The sequence below is a fragment of the Anolis sagrei genome, chromosome Y, assembly GCF_037176765.1.
Source record: "Anolis sagrei isolate rAnoSag1 chromosome Y, rAnoSag1.mat, whole genome shotgun sequence".
NCBI lineage: Eukaryota > Metazoa > Chordata > Lepidosauria > Squamata > Dactyloidae > Anolis > Anolis sagrei.
The window spans coordinates 44,601,444-44,615,940 of record NC_090035.1 but is presented as its reverse complement, the minus strand read 5'-3'; positions in this window follow the sequence as shown (position 1 = coordinate 44,615,940).

The window sequence follows — 14,497 nt, the reverse complement described above, 5'->3', positions numbered from 1 at the left end:
GTACGAATAGTACAACACTTCACAACATTCATACTTACACAATAATGCAGATGTACCATCCCCAGCCCTAGACCAGGTGCAACAGGAACACATATAGGAGAACGATAGGCTCTTGGACGAATCTCAATGGATTGTTCTTAATGAATGCACCAGGGATGTTGAGGAGGAGAACAATACTTTATACCCACACAATTCATATCAACAGGATCATTTTCTGGGGACCTACACACTACATTGCACAAAAGGGACCCTGTCTATCCTGAAGGTAAACAGATCTTGGTAGTGGGCAACTCCCTCCTTAGAGCAACGGAAGTTGTCATTTCCAGATGAGATGGGATGACTCGAGAAATATGCTGCCTACTGGGGGCAAAAATACACCATATCACTCAGAGGCACACCATGCTTCTCAAGCCCCATCATCGTCCACCCATCATGTTGATCATGTAGGAACCAATGATACTGCTAGGCATACTTCTCAAAAGATCATAAATTATTTTTGAACACTTGGAAAAAAAGCTAAAACAATATAATGTACAGGTGGTCTGTTCATCCATCCTCCCAGACATGGTCCTACAAGGGCCAGAAAAATAGTACAGGTCAATGACTGGCTTAGAAAATGGTGTCAGGAGGAACGCTTTGGCTTCCTCGACCATGGCCTGCTTTTCCAGGAGGATGGCCTACTGTCAGGGATGGGGTGCATCTCACACAAGTAGGAAAACACCTTTTTGCTCACAGATTCGCAAATCTCATTAGGCGCGCTTTAAATTAGGTCCACCGGGGGAGGGGGACAACAGCCTTGTGAACACTACTTTAACCACAATGTCAGGGAACCACCAGAAGGCAAAACGGAGGGCTGCACAAACACAATGAGGACCAAGTACCAAAAGCAAAATAATCCCAATTAAACAGCTCAGGGGAAGATCTCAGGGGTTCACATGTCTTTTCACTAATGCATATAGTGAAATTTTTACTCTATGTTAAAGTTTTGGTGTATAGCTCTATGTTTACATATGGCAGATAGAGAAGAACAGGTACAGAGTAGCAACAGCAGAGATAGGATTCATTTGCATATGTGAAGCCGACTGGTCATATGCGGATTAGCGTCGGCCCAGGATTTGAAAAGGCTGCTAGGCCCAAAATGACAGTTGGAGAGAGAAAGCTGAACGTTCCAAAGGGGCAGAGCCAATTTTCTGAAAGAGGCCGTTAGAGTGAGAAAGTTTGAAAATGACAGTTAAGAATCTGTGTGTGAAGAGGAGAGTTGAGGGCTAGTGTTGCCTGAGTCAGAATATAATTCAGCCAAGAGTGTGTAAAGCAAGTAACATGTTTGTGAATGTGAAACATTGAAAGTAAGCCAAGTAAATGATACTGACTGTAAGCCTCAAGATTGCAACAAAACACAAGTGTAACCACAAGCGTTGGAGCCAGAAGTTATAAATAAACTGTGTTACTTTGTTATATACAAAAGTGTTTCATTACCTGTGACATAAAGCACAAAGGGTTAACGGCACACAGTAAGTCCCAGCCAATATAAAAGAAGAAACTGAATCAGTATAAGGCAGCAAAGAGGTTTTTAATAAGGAAATAGTCTCTCTCTTTCGCCACAATAAAAATGGTGGCAGCTGTGGGATATGTGTAAGAGGCCTAATCTGGTGCCTAAAAAATTGGCGGGATGCATATAAGAAGCCTAATATAGTACCTAGAAGAAGCTGTGGGCTGTGGCTAAGGTGATCCAGTGCTTTAAAAGGTATTGTGATAAAAGTTAACCAGTAAAAACTGTGGTTTAAAACACCAGGTCTGATATATAAGATTCAGAGACTTCAAAAGAAAAAATTACCTCACAGAAAAAAGTAAGAGAAATGGCTTCTCCTAAAAGTAAGAAAGCTGGAGCTGAAGGAGAGGTGGCAGAGGAGGGAGCACAGGAACGTGAGGAGAGTCAGGAACAAGTAGATACCTCAGCGGAACTGCAAAGATTAAAAATTCAGCTTGAAATGAGAAGAATTGAATCCCAGTTACAGTTAGCTAAGATGGAGACTGAAGAGAGAGAAAAAACCAGAGAAGCTGAAGAAAGACAGAGAGAAATAGAGAGGTGGAGGAGAGAGTGAGAGAGAGAAAGCCAGGGAACATGAAAGAATGATGATGCAGTTAAGAATGCAGGAACGAGATAGAAATAGCGAAAGTATTAGTGTACATAGTTACAATGACTTCTCTGCCAGAGTAAAGAGATTTGCTCAGTACCAAAATGGAGATGATGTGGAAGCATTTCTGCTGGCATTCGAGAGAACCTGCTTAGAACTAGAGATTTCAGAAGAAAGTAAAATGTCATATCTAAAGCCTTTAATCTCTGGCGAGCTAAATCAGATATTGGCTGATATGAGGAATGATGAGATAAATGATTATGGACTGTTCAAGGCAAGAGTTAAAGTTAGGTTTGGGATCACTCCTGAACAGTGCAGGAAGAACTTTAGAGATATAAAAAAGAAGAAATGGCGAAACTTATGTTCAGCTGGGAGCTCGATTAGACCAGTGGATAGAGGGAAGTCGGGTTCGCACATTCCAACAGCTAAAACACCTGGTAGCATTGGAGCAGTTTTATAAACTGGTGCCCCTGAACATGTGTTGGTATGTGAAAGATAAGAAAATTGAGAGTGTGTCTCAAGTGGCTGTTGTTCTTGATGAACTGGAGACATTACAAAATGAAAAACTTGGGCATTGCGTATAAGAGATCGTATGAAGAAAAAGGAAACAAATATGTGTTCAAAAATGCTACAAGTCCCTCACAGCCATTATGGAGAAATAAAAACCAAGATGGGAGGGACAAGGCAGACCAACAATATGGGAGACAGAGTAATTACTATAATAATGAAATGACAAAACCTGGTGATGTGAAGATCACATGCTACCATTGCCAAGAGCCAGGGCATATAAGAGCTAGGTGCCCTAGGTTGAGGAATGAGAAAAGTATTACTTCACTTCCGAGAAACATTTGGTTGGTATAGAAAAATAAAGAGACTAGTCACTACACAGAGGAGATTAAGAGTGAAATGAAACTGCCAGCTGAGACCAGTAAGGTGTTCAGAGTATGGAAAGTGAGAGAGGTTGAAGAGCATGACTATAGAGAGGAGATAGTAGTAAATGGAAAGAAGATATTAGGATTAAGAGACTCAGGAGCTCAGGTATCTCTAATCCAAAGTCAACTAATAAACCCAGACCAGATAGTGCCTGATGAGAAATATTTGTTGAAAGGGATTTATGGGCCAGCATTCGAGACATCGGTAGCAGAAATCCCTGTAACTTATAAAAAGTACAAAGGAATTTGGCAAGAAGGAGTGATGAAGGAATTGGAAGTTCCATTCATTATAGGAAATGACTTATATGAAGAATGCCAAAGAGTTAACGTAGTTACTAGAAAGTCAGAAGCAGAGGAAGTGGATGGTGGCTCTGCTAAAGCAGGTACTTCCTGAGACAGAGAAGAGTGTGGTGAACTTATGCAAATGAAATTATCAGATAAGCAAACTGAGATCTTCTTAATGGAACAAAAGAAAGATAACTCTTTAGGAGAATTATGGAAACAAGCCAGAAGTGAGACTGGCGAACTATTATCTGAGAAATCTAGTTCATTCAAAGTTATGAATGATAGATAGTATAGCGTTGTCAAAAGAAGAAAGAATGACAATCTTGCTGAAGTGAACAAACAACTAATAGTTCCAGAAAAGTACAGACTAAGACTATTGAAGATTGCACATGATACCTCATTTGGAAGACATCTGGGGATTAAAAAGACAAAGGCAAGAATTCAAGAAAAAAATTATTAGCCTAATATGGGAAAAGAAATCAAAGCATATTGCCAGTCATGTCAAGTGTGCCAGCTGACTAGAAAGCCGAATGATAAGGCCAAGGGTCTTATATAACTATTGCCTGTAGTGACAACACTATTTGATAAAATGGGAATTGACATCATAGGTCCCATCTCCAAAGCAACAAAGGACGGAAGTAAATACGTCTTGACAGCCATAGACTATGCTACGAGGTATCCAGAGGCAATACCCTTAAAAGACCTACAAGCTAAAAGAGTAGCTGACGGACTACTTACTATTTTCGCCAGAGTTGAATTTCCCAAGGAAATTGCGACAATCTAGAAACTTATTTTATGTCCAAGCTGATCAAAGAGTTATTTAAAGGCTGTGGCATTGTACATCGCAACACAACGGCGTATCATCCGCAAAGCAATGGATTAATTGAAAACTTTAATAAGACATTAAAACATATGATAAAGACATATGTTTACAAAAACCCCAATGACTGGGATAAACAGTTACATCTTTTATTTGCGTACAGAGAAGTCCCACAAGAGAGCCCTTTTGAACTTCTGTTTGGCAGAAAAGTGAGAGGACCTATAGATCTCATAAGTGCAAGTTGGGCTGGTGACGAGGAGGTCCAGGAGGAAGATGTTATGGACTATATAGAGAGACTAAAGGGTCATATAGACATTGTACATGGTGAGGCATCGAGAAATCTGGAGTCAGCTCAACAAAAACAGAAAGAAAGTTGAGATGTGAAGGCCAAACATTGGAACTTTTAAAAAAAAGGAGACAGAGTGCTGTTACTCAAGCCTAAATCCCATAGGAAAATAAACATGGCATGGGAAGGTCCCTATGTAATATTTAAGAAACTGTCTGATGTGAACTATTTGGTAATGAAAGTAGGGGAAGAAGGAAAATATAAGTGTGTGCATGTTAATAGGATAAAACCCTATTATGTGAGAACAAATTTGATTTTTAGAGTAGTAGCAAAGAAGACAAAAGCATATTCGGTAACAGAATGGGGAGAATTAAGGGAACAAAGTATCATACCTGATGTGACTAATAGGCCTGTCGGTTTTAGTTCGTTAATTCGTTATTTCGTAATTTAATCGTTATTTTTACCATATCCGACGCGATTTCAAAACATATTTTCAAACCCGGAAGGGTTTAAAAATATCGAAACAGCAGCCCCATTTTTTTTACGAGCTTCAGCTCGTCTCGTTAATGGCATGGAGGCTGCTGTGCTGCTGGTGCCTGGGAGCCAATCCGGCGCTCCCAAGCACCCCAGCAGTAAATGGGGCGGGCGGGGCGAAGGGGCGGCGCGAGCAACACAGCTGGGAGGAGGAGGAGGAGGAGGAGGGCGCAGCAGCCGGAGCCGATTGGATGGCGCGCGCGCTCCTGCGCCCTCCTCCTCCTCCTGGCACTTCCTGCAACACAGCTGGGAGGAGGAGGAGGAGGGCGCAGGAGCGCGCGCCATCCAATCGGCTCCGGCTGCTGCGCCCTCCTCCTCCTCCTCCTCCCAGCTGTGTTGCAGGAAGTGTCAGGAGGAGGAGGAGGAGGAGGAGGGCGCAGCAGCCGGAGCCGATTGGATGGCGCGCGCGCTCCTGCGCCCTCCTCCTCCTCCTCCTGGCACTTCCTGCAACACAGCTGGGAGGAGGAGGAGGAGGAGGAGGGCGCAGGAGCGCGCGCGCCATCCAATCGGCTCCGGCTGCTGCGCCCTCCTCCTCCTCCTCCTCCTCCCAGCTGTGTTGCAGGAAGTGTCAGGAGGAGGAGGAGGAGGGCGCAACAGCCGGAGCCGATTGGATGGCGCGCGCTCTCCTGCGCCCTCCTCCTCCTCCTCCTCCTCCTGGCACTTCCTGCAAAACAGCTGGGAGGAGGAGGAGGAGGAGGAGGGCGCAGGAGCCGGATCCGATCGGATGGCGCTCTTGCTGTGAGTTTTCAGGCTCTTTTGCTGTGAGTTTTCAGGGCTGTATGTATGACCATGTTCCAGAAGCATTCTCTCCTGACATTTTGCCCACATCTATGGCAGGCATCCTCAGAGGTCTGTTGGAAACTAGGCAAATGGAGTTTCAGTTTATCTATGGAATGTCCAGGGTGGGAGAAATGAAAGCCATTCAATGCTAATCAAGGTGACCATTACTGCAACATTCACACTTACTAGGCCTGTTTGATCAAGAAAAAATTTGTTTCTAAAATGTTTTGTAAATATTTACGAAATTTCGTAAATAACAAAACATTTTTTTGGAAAGTTTTGTAAATATTTTAAATATCGAAACAAAAAAACACCCCAATTACAAATCGATTTTAGAAACAAATTTTTTCTTGATCAAACAGGCCTAGTGACTAAGTGTTTAGGATTGTCAGAAGAGCAAAGATGTCAACTGAAAGATGTACTGGTACAGCATCAGGATGTATTTAGGGATGTGCCAGGAAAAACGGAGCTGGTAACTCATAAGATCAATACGGGTGATACAAAACCCATAACTTCCCATCCGTATAAAGCAACAGGAGAACAAGCTCAAATCATCTCAAAAGAAATTAAAGAAATGTTAGAGTTAGGATTGATAGTACCATCAGAAAGTCCATGGTCATCTCCTGTAATGTTAGTACCAAAACAGGATGGCACCATGAGATTCTGTGTGGACTATCGAAAGGTAAATACAGTGACTGTGTCTGACATATATCCAATGCCAAAATTGATGAATTATTGGAGACAATTGTTGTTCATTCGTTCAGTCGTCTCCGACTCTTCGTGACCTCATGGACCAGCCCACGCCAGAGCTCCCTGTCGGCCGTTACCACCCCCAGCTCCCTCAAGGTCGGTCCAGTCACTTCAAGGATGCCATCCATCCATCTTGCCCTTGGTCGCCCCCTCTTCCTTTTGCCTTCCACTTTCCCCAGCATAATTGTCTTCTCTAGGCTTTCCTGTCTCCTCATGATGTGGCCAAAGTACTTCAACTTTGTCTCTAGTATCTTTCCCTCCAGTGAGCAGTCGGGCTTTATTTCCTGGAGGATGGACTGGTTGGATCTTCTCGCAGTCCAAGGCACTCTCAGCACTTTCCTCCAACACCACAGTTCAAAAGCATCGATCTTCCTTCGCTCAGCCTTCCCTAAGGTCCAGCTCTCACATCCGTAGGTTACTACAGGGAATACCATGGCTTTGACTAGGCGGATCTTTGTTGCCAGTCTGATGTCTCTACTCTTTACTATTTTATCGAGATTGGACATTGCTCTCCTCCCAAGAAGTAAGCGTCTTCTGATTTCCTGGCCACAGTCTGCATCTGCAGTAATCTTTGCACCTAGAAATACAAAGTCTGTCACGGCCTCCACGGTTTCTCCCTCTATTTTCCAGTTGTCAATCATTCTTGTTGCCATAATCTTGGTTTTTTTGACGTTTAGCTGCAACCCAGCTTTTGCACTTTCTTCTTTCACCTTGACTAGAAGGCTCCTCAGCTCCTCCTCGCTTTCGGCCATCAGAGTGGTGTCATCTGCATATCTGAGGTTGTTAATGTTTCTTCCAGCAATTTTCACCCCAGCTTTGCATTCATCCAGCCCCGCACATCGCATGATGTGTTCTGCATACAAGTTTAAAAGGTTGGGTGAGAGTATGCAGCCTTGCCGGACGCCTTTCCCAATCTTGAACCAGTCTGTTGTTCCGTGGTCAATTCTGACTGTTGCTACTTGGTCCTTGTACAGATTCCTCAGGAGAGAGACAAGGTGGCTTGGGATGCCCATCCCACTAAGAACTTGCCACAATTTATTATGATCCACACAGTCAAAGGCTTTAGAATAGTCAATGAAGCAGAAGTAGATGTTTTTCTGAAACTCCCTGCTTTTCTCCATTATCCAGCGGATATTGGCAATTTGGTCTCTCGTTCCTCTACCTTTTCTAAACCCAGCCTGAACATCTGGCAACTCTCGTTCCATGTATTGCTGGAGTCTTCCTTGCAGGATCTTGAGCATTACCTTACTGGCATGAGAAATAAGGGCCACTGTACGGAAGTTGGAGCAGTCTTTTGCATTTCCCTTTTTTGGTATGGGGATATAAGTTGATTTTTTCCAGTCTGATGGCCATTCTTGTGTTTTCCATATTTGCTGGCATATGGCATGCATCACCTTGACAGCATCATCTTTTAAGATTTTAAACAGTTCAGCTGGAATCCCGTCATCTCCTGCTGCCTTGTTGTTAGCAATGCTTCTTAAGGCCCATTCCACCTCACTCCTCAGGATGTCTGGTTCTAATTCATTCACAACACCGTCAAAACTATCCTCAATATTATTATCCTTCCTATACAGATCTTCTGTATAGTCTCGCCACCTTCTCTTGATCTCTTCAGCTTCTGTTAGGTCCCTGCCATCTTTGTTTCTTATCATAGCAATTTTTGCCTGAAATTTACCTCCAATGTTTCTAATTTTCTGGAAGAGGTCTCTTGTCCTTCCTATTCTGTTGTCTTCTTCCACTTCCATGCATTGCTTATTTAAAAATAGTTCCTTATCTCTTCTGGCGAACCTCTGGAATTGCGCATTTAACTGGGCATATCTCCCCTTATCCCTGTTTCCTTTTGCTTTCCTCCTTTCTTGGGCTACTTCCAGTGTCTCAGCAGACAACCATTTTGCCTTCTTGGTTTTCTTTTTCTTTGGGACGTACTTTGTTGCCGCCTCCTGAACAATGTCTCGGACTTCTGTCCATAGTTCTTCTGGGACTCTGTTTACTAAATCTAGTCCTTCAAATCTGTTCTTCACTTCCACTGTATATTCGCTAGGAATGTTAGTGAGATCATATCTAACTGGTCTGCGTATTTTTCCTGATCTCTTTAGTTTTATTCTAAATTGGGCAATAAGAAGTTCGTGGTCTGAGCTACAGTCAGCCCCAGGTCTTGTTTTCACCGACTGGATGGATGTCCGCCACCTTTGGCTGCAAAGGATGTAGTCAATCTGATTTCGGTGCTGACCATCTGGTGAAGTCCATGTATAAAGCCGTCTTTTAGGTTGTTGGAAGAGAGTGTTTGTTATACACAGCAAGTTTCCTGGCAAAATTCTATCAGCCTGCGTCCCGCTTCATTTTGTTCTCCCAGACCATGCTTGCCTGTGATCCCAGTTGTCATTTGACTTCCCACCTTGGCATTCCAGTCTCCTGTAATGAAAATAATGTCTCTTTTTGGTGTATTATCCAGTAGGTCCTGCAGATCCTCATAGAACTGATCTGCTTCTGCTTCTTCAGCAGCTGTGGTTGGGGCGTATATTTGGATCACTGTAATGTTGAAAGGCTTTCCTTGCACTCGAATTGAGATCATTCTGTCATTTTTTGGGTTGTATCCAAGCACCGCTTTAGCGAATTTCTTATTAATTATGAAGGCTACTCCATTTCTTCGATGTTCCTCTTGTCCGCAGTAGTAGATCTGGTGGTCATCTGATGTGAAGTGGCCCATTCCAGTCCATTTCAGTTCGCTGACCCCCAGAATGTTTATCTTTAGTCTTGACATCTCACCAATAACAACATCCAATTTGCCCTGGCTCAGATCTTACATTCCAGGTTCCTATGGTGTGTTGATCTTTAGAGCATCGGATTCGTCGTTCACCTCCAGTACCGTCGGCCGCTAGCCTTCCTTTCGGCTTTGAGCTAGCTGCGTCATCACATCTGGGGCTAGTTGAACTTATCCTCTGCTCCTCCCCAGTAGCATTTTGGCCATCTTCCGACCTGGGAGTCCCATCTTCCAATGGCATACCGACATATCTCTGGTTGTACTGGTCCATTTAGTTTTCTTGGCAAGGATACTGGAGTGGTTTGCCATTGCCTTCCCCAGGGATCACGCTTGGTCTGACCTCTCTGCCACAACCGTCCCGTCTTGGGTGTCTCTTCACGGTTTCGCTCATGACATCATTGAGGTGCTCAAGCTCCAGCGCCCCGACAAGGCGGTGATCCTTTGCTGGAGGGAGACAATTGGGGCAGCTAAATTTGTGACAACTTTAGATTTTACAAAGGGATATTGGAAATTTAAAATAGATTCTGGACAGCCATGTAAGAAATATGAAAGGTAGAGAGAACACTTGAGTAAACACGAACTACATAGTAGATGCACTATACAGAATTCCAGGGAAGGATGAGAAACAGGAGGCAGGAGAGTACCCGGGTGTAAGAGATTACTATTGGTAATGTATATTGGTAAAGTATATAATATATGTGTTTATGTAAAATCGTATTAATAGAATTATTGTATAGTTATCATTATTAAATAATGTTTTCAAATAATGTATGATAGAAATATGAGTATTTAAATATATGGTTTAAATGTGAATTGAATATAAAATTATTAGATAAAGGTGTAAGTAAACAATATTGCTTTCGATGAGGTTAAAACACTCACCTCCAGCAATATTTTTAAAGGGAAGGGGCGTATGTAGTGAAATTGCTACTCTATGTTAAAGTTTTGGTGTATATCTCGATGTTTACATATGGTAGATAGAGAAGAATAGGTACAGACAGGGTAGCAACAGCAGAGATAGGATTCATTTGCAGTTGTGTAGCCGATTGGTCATATGCAGATTAGCGTAGGCCCAAGATTTGAAAAGGCTGCTAGGCACAAAATGACAGTTGGAGAGAGAGACCTGAACATTCCAAAGGGGCAGAGCCAAGGTTCTGAAAGAGGCAGTTAGAGACTTTGAAAATGACAGTTAGGAATCTGTGTATGAAGAGGATAGTTGTTTTTTGAGTGCCTGTTAGAAAATGTAGGTTGCTTACCTGTAAACATAGTTTCCCGAGTGGTCACCTGTGAACTTGCACATATGGTAATAATCCTGTGCTCGTGCAGGCAGTAACGGAAAGATCTCGAGACTATTTGACAGTTAGAGCAGCCCCGCCCGCCCCTCTCCCCTCTATAAATAGCTCTCAGAAGGGGCTGCGCTCAGTTCTTCTGCCGTTAAAACGCAGTCAGAAGACCTGGGGCATGACAACTAGATTTAGAGGGGAGGATGGGGGGGTTGTGCAAATTCACAGGTGACCACTCGGGAAACTATGTTTACAGGTAAGCAACCTACATTTTCCCCTCGTGGTCACTGTGATTTGCACATGTGGTAGACTTGCGAGCTGCTAACCTTGGATGAAGGGCGTCAAGCCACAGCTGTGAAAAGCACTGCCCTGCTGAAGGCTGTGTCTTTCTTTGACATCACATCCAGTTTGTAATTCTGCACAAAGGTCGTTGGTCTGGATCAAGTAGCTGCTCTGCAGATTGCATCAAGTGGGACACCCTTCATAAACGCCGTTGAAGTGGCTACAGCTCTTGTGGAGTGTGCTTTAACCTGTGAAGGTAAGTTTCCCACACAACCGGTAAGCAAGTCTTATTGTCGAAACAATCCATGAGGAGAATCTCTGTGAAGATACAGGAAGGCCCATGTAATCCTTCCTGTACTTCAGGAATAGTTTTGTTGATTTTCTGTAATCTTTAGTCCTATCAATATAATAAACGAGTGCCCTACGCATATCTAATAAATGCAGCTTCTTTTCTAAAGAAGTGATTGGATCCTGAAAAAATGCTGGTAATATTATTTCTTGGTGACGTATGGAAGGAAAGATATGTCAGTTCTTAGAATTACCTTATCCTTATGAATCCTCATGTAGGGTTCATCACATCTTAGGGCACATTATTTATTTATTTATTTATTTATTTATTTATTTACTGCGCTTATATACCGCAATTCTCAGCCTTAGGGCGACTCATTGCAGTGTACAATATAGAGAAACAGGAGCAAAATACAAAACATAGTGTAAAATAATCCACAATTCAACATTATCAGAAAACATCTCATTAAAACATCAACATTACTACAAAACCATTCCGAGTCGTCTCATCGTCAAACCCAAAATCCGATATCATTTCCATTGTACCATTCCTATGGTCAAATTACCAGTCATTGCACTTCTTGATCAAATGCCTTCTTAAATAGCCAGGTCTTTAACTTCCTGCGGAATATCACATAATTCTCCTGCTCTACGGGCCGAAGTAATAGCAACTAAAAATGCTGTCTTCCAAGACAAATAGGCCATGTCCACTGTCACCAGTGGTTCAAAGGGAGGCTTGGTCAAAACCGTGAACACTAGTTCCAAACTCTAAGGCGGGGCGATTGGTGTTACCGGTGGTTTCAGATTCTTTAATCCCTTCATAAAAAGGGATACCAATGGGTCACTAAAACATGATGGCAAATCCGCTTTTCTTCTAAACCAAGACAGGGCTGCTAAGTAACACTTTAAGGAGGACCAGGACAAGCCCAAGTCCACTCAGTGTGCTAAGAAATCTAAAATTAGGGAAATCGGGGCTTTTCAGAGATCCACACCTTTTACTAAAGCAAATTTTGAAAACCTTGACCATTTGTAAATATAGGATCTTTATGTGGATTTTCTCTGGGCTGTTTCTATTATTATTCTTACTGGACTGGAAACAAGTGCCATGCCATCAACCTTAACTTTTGGACATCGGGTATAGAACCCGACCGTCCTGTTCCGACAGTAGGTCCTCTTTCTGCGGTAGTGGTTTGAATATTCCCCTGGACACCTGAAGAACCAGGGAAACCTATGGCTGCCTTGGCCATAATGGAGTGATCAGGATTCCCTGTGCAAGATCTTGGACTAACTTCGACACCACCCGATGTGTGAGAGGGAACGGGGGGAATGCATAGATCCTCCGCTTCCCCCAGTGTAACAGAAATGCGTCGCCCAGGCAATTGGGTATCGAATTCCGGTACTCCCGGGTGCAGAACAGTTGACATTGTTTGTTCTGAGCCGAAGCAAAAAGGTCTATCTCCGGTTCTCCCCAAGCCTGAAAAAGTAGAGTTGTAACCTGTCTGTTCAAAGTCCATTCGTGGTGAGTGAGAGGATTCCTACTCAAAAAGTCTGCTAGTACATTCAGTGCTTTTCCTACTGCCAGTAATTCTAATAGATTTATATGGTATGTGGCTTCTTTAGCTATCCATGTACCTTGGGTTGTCAACCCATCCACATGTGCTTCCCACCCCATGAGTGAGGAGTTTGTGGTCAGGATCTTGGAAGGTCTGGGCTGATGAAATGGCAGGCCAATACAAACATTGTGGCGTTCCGACCACCACATTAGGTGTTTGCGTTGTTCCACAGGCAAAGACAGGCGCATATTGGATCTCTGTAACAACGGGTTGAAAACTGACAGGAACCAAGATTGTGGGGGTCTGAAATGTAGTCTCGCATGTGGAGTTACTGCAGTTGTTGACGCCATGTGTTCTAATATTATTTGGTATAGAGTAGTGTAATACTTCTCATATAGATATTCTATTTATCCACTTTTCACAAAGTATACTCATAACATATTAAGTAGTATAACTCACATAATTTTACTCCAAACTTGTGAAGATTCTCAAGTATAACTAAGGCTTCCATCTAGGTTAATAATGCATACTTCACATAAAGTTGTACATATAGGTAACACTTATTCTAGCAGTACAATAGTAGCAGTATAGGTTCTGTAATACAACCATGTTCAAAAACAGTCTATTGCCATCTTGAATCTGTTCTTAAGTCTTCATGGAGTCAACAAACAAATAAATGCACATATAAATGTTCAAATTCTTCATGCAAGTGAAGTTGACGTGGATTTACTCTTGGGTAAGTCCTTTGCCACAAAATTATAGTTTCAGTCCTTTATAATAGTTGTTGTTCCCTCTTTCCTGTCTACTGCATATTATAGACATCTGTGTGTTTAGCTAATATTATTTGGACCTGCCTGGCTCTTATGACGTCTTGTCTTGTTGCCCACAGTATTAGGTTCTGCAACTTTACGAAGCGGTCATCGGGTAGGTATGCCTTCTGCGTCTCTGAGTCCAAAAGTGCTCCAAGATACTAGAGACAAAGTTGAAGTACTTTGGCCACATCATGAGGAGACAGGAAAGCCTAGAGAAGACAATTATGCTGGGGAAAGTGGAAGGCAAAAGGAAGAGGGGCCGACCAAGGGCAAGATGGATGGATGGCATCCTTGAAGTGACCGGACTGACCTTGAGGGAGCTGGGGGTGGTAACAGCTGACAGGGAGCTCTGGCGTGGGCTGGTCCATGAGGTCACGAAGAGTCGGAGACGACTGAACGAATGAACAACAACAACAAAATTTGTTTACCCCCTGTAAATCCAGTATTGGGCGTACTCCACCTCCTTTTTAGATACTAAAAAGTACCTAGAGAAAAAACATTGTCCATATGCTGATGGTTGTACTGGACATATTACTCCTTTGGAGAGTAAGATCTTAATCTCCTCTAAAAGTGTGGGAGAAGATGTGACTCTTACATGGCCCACTGGTGGCAAACTGTCAAATTCAATCAAATAACCTTTCTTAACAATTTGAAGCACCCAGGTGTCAGTAGTAATACCTGACCATACATCATAAAAGGAGCCAAACGTGCTCCAAAATAAGGTAACTCTGAATTAACAATGTTTAAATTTCCATAAACAGCAAAAGTACAATCTTGTATTGAAACAGAAGGAACTGAATCAGGCAACTCATTTTTGTTGAAAATGTTCCATTGCCTGTTGGGAGAATGTCAAAAATGCTGTTTATTTCCCCCTGAGCGGTTGGGTTTACTCTGATACGGCTGGAATCTATTCCTTGGCCTGTAAGATTGCTTTCGTGGAACATATGGCTTATTATTCTGAGGCACACGTTGACATTGTTGGCCTCCATAAAAATT